The sequence below is a fragment of the Epinephelus fuscoguttatus genome, linkage group LG8 (genome assembly GCF_011397635.1).
Source record: "Epinephelus fuscoguttatus linkage group LG8, E.fuscoguttatus.final_Chr_v1".
Classification (NCBI taxonomy): Eukaryota; Metazoa; Chordata; class Actinopteri; order Perciformes; family Serranidae; genus Epinephelus; species Epinephelus fuscoguttatus.
Window position 1 is genome coordinate 13,463,241 of NC_064759.1, and position 9,548 is coordinate 13,472,788.

Genomic DNA, 9,548 nt, shown 5'->3' on the forward strand with positions numbered 1-9,548 from the left:
GCTCAGTGGTGCTAGATGAGGTAGCTGTAGATGTACGCTTCCTTCTGTGCAGTGATATGGTTGGAGGGTGTAGCACAACGAGGCCTGGATTATTTTAAGTAACCGGGTCATGATTTCTGATTTCTTTTACCATGTAGTTCCATTATATTGGAAAGATTGAATGAATGAATAAATTGTCTGTTAGTTTGTTGATTTTAGCCTTAAAAACAAGAACAAGTTGGAAAATGTGTGCTGAAAGTTGTTACTTTTAATAACCTACAGCATCTATTTGAAGAGAGAGTCACCTCTAAAGCTTGGTCGATTGTCTCAGACTCTCAGCATCCCCTCCATGTTGAGTTTCAGATGCTTCCATCAGGGCGGAGGGTTTGCCTCCTTTAATGTAGCACTAAGCATTACAGATCATCCTTTGTTCTGTCTGCTATCGCTTTTCTTAACCAGCAGTGACCACTAATTGTCCATGATGTATCCCTGACAGTGTGTGATACTGGATTCTGTGTGTTATGTATTGTACTGTCTTTTGTTTTAGTTATGACTACTGTCTGTATCTCAAATTGCCCCCTGGGGACATTAAAGTTTTACCTTACCTTACCTTAGAAGGCAGACATCTCTACAGCCGATATCTCCAACACTCTACCACCTACCCTAAAACATTCGACACTGATGAATAGCACTACAGGTAAATTAGACTCACAAGTCAGTCTTTAGATGCTCTGCTTAACTAAAGACTGATGACTTTCTTCCAGAATTTGTGTTTAGATGGGCGGATACAATTTCAGAGTTTAAAACAACTCCCTATGTTGCAGAACCAAAAGTAAAACTGCAGGGCGGTCCTTCGGTGGCTCGCTGAACTCTTGGGAACTACCCATTGGCTCGACATCCCATTGTTCTGACCATATTAAACTCATTGTTCCGAAGTCCGTTCCGAAATCATCATGATGCCCTGTGGTTAAGGTTTGGTTAGGTTTAGGCACAAAAACCACTTGGTTAGGGTCAGGAAAAGATCATGGTGTGGGTTAAAATGAAAAAGAAAGTGACAAACACATAAGCCGTGAGACAGTCGGACTAATGGGATGTCGAACCAGTGGGCCGTCGAACCAATGACATGGACCCGAACTCTTGTGCTCGTAAACATAGTCTGACTAGAAACACGTGCAGCGGTACAAAATGGCTCAAGTCGCTGTAAGTCCTTCATTTCCACAATCTTGTGGACTGAGCACACGTTTGATAAAACGGAGTTAAATCTCTCGGTATCCATTTTCAAGCTCTCTGTGTGTTTGTTTCCTTGCGGACAAGAAAAGGGGGAGCGCACATTTCCGGGAGGGCGTGACCTTTTCAAAAATGCAAGAGGCGTTGCTTTGTTGCCGGCCGTTTTCGCCAGTGTGTTAAACACACTTTAGAAAGGAGTGTCCCCAGACTATCAGAAGCCGGAGATCTCTGATTGTCTGGTGGCGAGACTACAGGTAAATAGAAAAGCATATTTCTGATTTTGGGGTTAAGTGTCCCTTTAAGCTTACAGTAGTTTGGGTATGGTAAGGTCAGTGTCTGGCACAGGTCATTTGTCATTTAAAAATTCAAACACAAAAAATGTGGCAATAAAACCAACCAAAAAACAAAAGAGGGGAAGCTATTGGCCCAAATAAATATTACTTATAGTTTGTGGTGTTAGTGCAGGTCAAGATCTTATCGGGGGGACTGCAAGGAAGCTGTGGCATGTGAGTATAAAACAGGTATTGATTATATTTGGTCTTTTTTGGTTGTGTAAGTCAGTGACTTGTTAGGGGCAAACAACAGGGAACAGGCGCATATATTCCATGAAAGAGGTTGGGCAGGATGAAATGTGGTATTTGCATAGAGTGGCTGAAAGGAGCTCAGCTGAGACGTTCAATGCTCAGAGGCCTAGTGGAGAAATACAATTTATTCTGGCTAATTGAATTGAATTAGGACATGGACATGTTTCGGGTTAGTGGCAGCATTAGCATAGGCGTAGATTTCGGTGAGGGGGGGACGCAGGGGACACGCTCCCGTCGATATTTAGAACGTGTGCCCCCAAAATAACAACCAAAGCAGTTTTTAAGTAGCAGAGGACTTTTATTTTGAATATACAGAATAACATTAAAAAAATGTAAAGCAGCTGGTGGTGATGAGGATCAAAATAAGAAGGGGGTAAAATGGAAGAATATGTATTAATCCATTCTTTCAGATACTGGATAACAGAGACACTCCACACAGATTCAGCAGTGTCTTAATGTGATGCACTAACACCGAGCTGTCGTTCTGTGTGATGTCTCACTGGGAACAAATAGTGATATTCTTGTCTAATTCTGAATCAGCTCTGTGTAGCATTACATCCGCTCTTGTCTCCAGTTCAGCGGCAACTGTTTCTGTCAAGGGACGGGATGATGGCAGCAATATTGCCAGCCAATCAGTGTAGTGCCTCATAACTGATTTTACTGTTAATGCCACCCCAGACGGAGGGTTTCATGAGAGGAGAGTGTGGCAGTGGAATCCCAGCAACTTCTGGTAAAAAAAATAATCACGTAGTTTCAAAGCATGCAGTGGTTATCCCAGTTTGTATGATATGTATATACTCAGATACACCTGGAGGACTCAATCAGTGAGGTTCCCTTCAAGATGGCAATAATGACACAAACATGAGTGTACACATATAGGTGCATGTTTGTGCCGTCCAAATGGTCTGTGGGCATTACTGAGGGCTTGTTTCAATCACAATCTCCACCCATCAGGTTGGCTTCATACTGTCTGTCCTGTCAAGTATTTGGATGGTAGGAGGGTGGGACTAATGACAGAGGGAGAGGGGAGAAGCACGATGGAGGGAAAGGGTGAACGAGTGGAACGGGGCTGCATGGAGTGAAATATTAGTTCAGACCGAGGGGCTTAAATGAGCCAATCGATGCCCTCCAATGGAAATAAATGAGAGCGGGGAAGGAGGGAATACATGAAGGCTGAGTGGGGAGAGAAATGGTTTAGAAGCCAAGATAAAAGGGCAAAAAAACACAAGAGAACCTGTGGAGTCTGGTGCAAATTTATAATGGGCATCAAAGGTGTGACAGAAGGGATGGAGACTCGAGTCCGAGAAGCATCAGACAGGAAAAGAAGGGCTCTGAAAAAGTGCCATGGATGATGTTTTCAGGTTGGTACAGATATTGCAAAATGGTACTGGCCATAAAAATCACTCAGTTGTACTCAGTGTGCGAACTATACCATGGCTTTCGGGGGGGGTTCACATGCCTCAAAGAGAGAACGACTGACTGTGACTCTTGTGCATAGAAACATTCATCGCTGCAAGCACTTGCTCAAAAACCAAACATCACAGTATGAAACAATACGGCCAGCTAAAGCAAAGCACATTATACTCTGCCGAATGATGCACAGTATTCTATTGTTTATCGTAGTGTTGTCAAAAAAATATCAGTGTAATTGTGATGCTGAACAGTTGAAATGGTTTTAATTAATAGTCATTTTCCATAGTATCAAGACACCAGCTGCACTTTCTCACTGCCTCTTATTGTGTTTACTGCAGTCATTCTGCTCATCTCTGCAGCCTTGGTATATTTATCTTTGTTAATCTCTTTTTAAAGATTATTTTTATGGCTGTTTGCCTTTTTTTGATAGGACAGTGAAGTGTGTCAGGAAAGAGGGGAGAGACTGGGAATGACAAGCAGCAAAGCGCACCAAGATGGAATCAAACCCCAGGTCTCTGCAGTAAGGACGCAGCCACAGTGTGCTGAGTATGCATCAGTTACCAGGTGAGCTACTGCGCTACATGTTTATCAATAGTATCAAGTATCAATATTAGTATCGTAACAACATTACGATGTCAAGATACTGACATTTATACTCAGTAGCTATGTAGAGTTCAACTAGGCCATTGAATTGGACTACTTTTCTTGTCCCAATGTACAAGCACGGTATGTCTGACTCTGCTACGATAGGTGGCGTGATGCTCCGTTTTAGCTTTTCAGTATTGGACCTTTTTGCAGTTGACCCATTACATCACGGACCAAACAATCGAGTGTCGTCCAGCTGTTCCGCCACTTTTTTTTTTAAAGGGTCGCCATTCAATGTTTCCTCCCATCCATGTATTTTAAAATAATTTGCTCCCTCAGCTGACACAGCGTGAACCGTGTCTCCTCATCTGTCCAAACATGCACAGCTCAGGATGTAGATTTCAACATGTTGTTACCAGCTTCTTCTTCTTCGACTCCTGGGTCAAAGTCCCTGGGGTGGACACTGGAGCATGCGCAGAGCACCTAGGCCATTTGGGTGACAGTACATGCAGGAATAATGCGACTCCCAGTTGTATTATCTGGGAGTGTTAGTCTGATTTAGTACGATTACAGTCGGACTAACATGTATTTTGAAAGGCTGGGTTTAGTCAGAGTGACAAAATAAATCAAGTTTCTCTGATGTCATGTAAACGTACTGACTGGGTGGCATCACAGGTAGGACAACCCTTGACTGGGATTGGATCTAAACATTTAGGGTTTCCGATACAGATCAGGTACTGACAGATACACATGGTGCCCAGATAATGTATCCTTCTGGCTTTGGAGATCTTGACTTTCTCTCTGGCGCCACCATGAGCTCAACATTTGTGGTTCTTGGTGAATCTCGACAACTGTTGGATGCATTTTCTGTAAAACTTTGTATAGATATTCTTGGTCCCCCCAGAATGAGTTTCAACAACTATCCTTTGACTTGTCATAAAGTGCCATAGTGAGCATTGTAAATTATTACACCTGTTTACCATCAGCATGTTTGCATTGTCATAGTGAGCATTTTAGCATTCTGACATTAGCATTTAGCTCAAAGCACAACTGCTTCTAAATACAGCCTCGCAGAGCAGCTAACATGGCTGTGGACTCTTAGTCTTGTTAGGTCATGGTATGTGACCTGTTTGCCTTTGTGTGACACTTTCACTGCATACTTATATCATCCTATCCCTAATATATTTAGTAGTAGTGATTCCTTTTTAACTGAAATAACTGGATGGTTGGTTAATTGGATTTTGCTGCTGACATTCAACATTTAAAACATTTGTATTATTTCTCTGCTTACATTTGGTAGTTAAATGTAATGGTGGTCATTCTACACATGGTATAGCACAAAGCTAGTGCTTCTGTAAAGCTAAAGGTAATGTCACTTGTACTGAATGGAAATTTGACTTCACTTAGCTGTGATGTAAGAGACAGCTGACTCAGTAAGACTCCAGTCACCTCAAACAGAAACACCAACCCTGCTGAAACTTTACTATCACGGAAACGCTTTGAAACTGTAATTAGCCTCTGAACACCCCTAAATGTTCTTATCAGGACAGCTGCACACACATGCTTAGCCAATTGCCTCTTCAATCAAGGGTGACACATAGCACACGATATTAGCATTCCTTTGGTCCAAAGGCTTGAGACCTTGACTCCTTGCTACCTATACATTAAGGAGGCCTAAATTTGACACGGTCTCTCAGAACTATGATGACGCCAAACAGGCCACAGATATTTCACACCACATTACTCCCTTCCATGACAGCAACCATCACAATCAACAGAGGAGAGGGTGGTGTTGGCTGACGAGGGGAAAAACCGCAGCTTTGTGCAGTTGATTAGCGGAAAGGTTCAAAAGAAGGGTAAGGGTAGCCCCAGGTAGTCAGCTGAATTGCTGTGCACATCTCAGATTTGTTGAGGGATTCAAATTGGTGTGGTGTTGTGCTCCCTGGTGTCTGTTTCTGCCTTCTGGAGGAACAAACGACCAATTAGAGCGTAGTAGACAGGATTGTAAATGGGTATGCTGTGCATTTAGGCCTAGGGGTTGAATGCAAGGGTGCAACCATTGCAGCCGTGGTTTGAGTCTAGCTTTGTTTTTGCTTTGTAGACTGTATAAAAATCATGGACATAGCTACCCTGACGTCACCCATTGGTTTGTGGACTCCTGATTTGAAGCCTCAAGTTTGGCATTTTGCTGTTAATATCTTGTTTTTTTTTTTGGAGCCAGAAGTGGCAGTATATTCTCCACATAAGCTTATGGTCTCAGCCACTAAGTCTTCTTCAATATAGCATGATGTTAGTTTTGTAAATTATGGTGCCTTTTACAGTAAAATAGACCATATAGCAGGATGCGCTTTAGGGTGTGGCTACCTTGTGTTTGACAAGTTGCTATGATGGTGTTCTGTCAATCCAGATACAGGCGTAGCAATGTGTATCCTCTCCAGCTCCACCCTCTCAGTCAAATATGGTCACTTCTGGTTCCAGAATAAAGATGGCGACAGCCCAAAATACCACATCCAAGGCTTCTAAATGGTTGTCTACAAACCAATTGGAAGTGTATGGTGGCTGCATTCACATCTTTTATACAGTCCATGGTCCATGAAAAGAAATAACCACTAACCACTTAAGCTCCTTTCCAACTGGAAAAAAAAAATCCACTAAGACCCACAAACATCTTGCTTTGTATTTAATGGGAAAAGTTACAATCTACTTCCACTCTCAGGACAAATGACTCCACAGTAGTCAGAGGTATTTAATGGTTCCAGCTCCAATCAGCTTCAATTGGCAGTAATGGAAATGTGACTCCTGCGTGGACATGCTCATTTTTTTCCCCTCTTCTGACATGATGCAATGACGTGCTGCCACGAAATACCCTCTGTCTCCGTCTGAGCAGCGCTCCAACACTGTTAAAAATTAGTCTGCACCGAGTTTGAAAGACAGACTGAGTAAGTAACAGATATAATAAAAAATGTATCATGCCAACATTAAAGGACGGCCTTTTCATCTGAAGCCGCAAGCCACTGCCCAAGCATCAGATTTCGATGACTTCGGTGTGAACCCGATTGGGTTTTCCAGTGTTAAAAAAAAATGGCATACACACAGTCATTTTAGTGGGAAAGGGTATTAAACTTTAAGTTAACTGCCTACTAGCAATCACTATTTTAGCTTCCATGTCCACTGAAAGTGACAACTGTCACTCAACTGCATCTGATTTGTAAAGGCAAAACAATATGTCATGATTATAATAGTAATGAAGTGAAACTTAATGGCAGTTCACTGTGAGCATCAGGCTAGAGTGGGTGTCCAACTTAAGTCTTTGTCACAGAGAACCCCTGTCACTCATTTGGCATCTGGAGGGCAGAAATACTCAGGTGCAAGACAAAGAGTGCGTCAGGTCACAAAAGTGGTATGCATACTGTAGCCTTCAATAAGTAGGTTAATTCTCTGAGAAGGATGTTGTAGATTGAAACATTGCCTTTAAAGAAAAGAGAGAGAAGCTATTTATTTGTAGCCTACAGTGAGCAGGGCACCTTTGTAACTCTTTTGGCATCTGGGGCAACAAAACCTGGAGAAGCAGCTGAACAACACATCAGAACACTCATGCAAACACTTGATATCAGGCTGGATATCAAGCAAGAAGTTGTTCCAGAGGAGTTGGACCAGGAGGAGCAGATGGTTTTACGAAAGGATGTTGAACAGCAAAGGAGCACTGGCCACAGTCATCAGCTGGATAGTGAGTGTCAACTGTGCACATAGTGTCCCCATCATCCCTGGCCCTGTGATGTGGTGGTGACTTCAACAAAAGCCAAGCTAACCAGGTTGGAAGACTGAATAAGCATTTTTCAAACTCCCTGGAGCCTCTTGGCACAAAGATATACACGCTGATCTGTCTGGGCACCAGTGGGCTTCAGGGATTCCAGGACAAGACTGGCTGTCCAGTATCAAACCTTAAAAAGCCACCCATGAAACCCCAAAGGGGAGAAAAAAGGACCTGAATTTTAAAGTGACAGGGGAAGTGTGAATGAGTTGAAATCCGGCGGTGTCACTAGTCTCCTGACTGGTGTGTTTTTTCAGTCAGCAGAAAGCTGACACAAACACATCCAGTACATCAGCACCACTACAGAATACGTTTTGCTATCATGCTGACACTGTGAAACTGTATTTAGCCTCTGAACTCCTCAAACACTTCTAAATTTTAGTAACACAACACATGTGAGCAGCATGCTAGCCAATTTGCTCCTCATACTTCCACATAATATCTTATAAAACCAGACCTGACATGAAGCGCTGAGTATTCTGTTTGGTGTTTGATACAGTTCCTGACACAGAGTTTAATAAAACAGTGTCATTATGCTGTGTGTGCGTGTTTCTGGATGTTTGCAATTCACTGTGATCATCAGGTTAGGTTGGGTCTCCAACTTCAGTCTTTTGCCCCTTTTACACTGCCTCTACAAGGCGGAAATATCACACTGTTATGCCCCCTAGACATATAAAAGGTACAATCGAGGACTGAGTGGAGAGAGTTGTCTCGCCTTTAAGCCAGCCTTGGAGGTAGTAACAGCATCAAAACAACGTCTGTTTAAACAGGAAAGCTGGCAGGACAGTACTATGGATAAGGTGTGGCGTGTTGGCGACATGTTATGTGTGCGACCCACTGCCAGAGGATTTGAAAAACAGCTGCTAGCAGTTAGCAGCTAACTCAAAGGAGAAGAACAGCAGCAGAAAAAGTCCGCAAATGGGGAAAACAATAAGGTCTGGGAGTTGGACGACATCAACCACCATATGACAGGGACAGTAAATGATTGTTATTGCCATGTTAATCCCGTTGTTATTGTTTATAAAGCACTGCCGACGCGTATGTTATATGTCACATAAGAAGTCGAGGCTGTTGTGTTACATGTCATACTCATCACACGTCATTTGCTTCAGCAATGTCGGCATGCTGTCTAAAATTACACTCTGGAGCAGCATGATACCATTGACGGTTCTGTGTAAAAATGCAAAGGTGGCATGAAGAGGGGACTTCATAGCGGCCCTGTGGCGCAAATTATGTGTAAGAAGGGTTTTTGTCACAGAGGACCCCTGTGGCTCTTTCGGCATCTGCAACAAAACCTGGAGAAGCAGCAACAGATCAGCACAACAAAACACTCATGCACACACTTCATCAGTTGTTTCAGAGGAGTTGGACCAGAAGGAGCAGATGGTTTTAAGGAGGGCTGTTGAACAGCAAAGGAGCACTGGCCACAGTCATCCAGATTGTGTTACCATCATCCCTGGCCCTGTGATGTGCTGGTGACTTCAACAAAAGCCAAGCTAACCAGGTTGGAAGACTGAATAAGCATTTTTCAAACTCCCTGGAGCCTCTTGGCACAAAGATACACGCGCTGATCTGTCTGGGCACCAGTGGGCCTCAGAGATTCCAGGACAAGACTGGCTGTCCAGTATCAAACCTTAAAAAGCCACCCATGAAACCTCAAAGGGGAGAAAAAAGGACCTGAATTTTAAAGTGACAGGGAAAGTGTGAATGAGTGGAAATCCGGCGGTGTCACTAGTCTCCTGACTGGTGTGTTTTTTCAGTCAGTAGAAAGCTGACACAAACACATCCAGTACATCAGCACCACTACAGAATACGTTTTGCTATCATGCTGACACTGTGAAACTGTATTTAGCCTCTGAACTCCTCAAACACTTCTGAATTTTAGTAACACAACACATGTGAGCAGCATGCTAGCCAATTTGCTCCTCATACTTCCACATAATATCTTA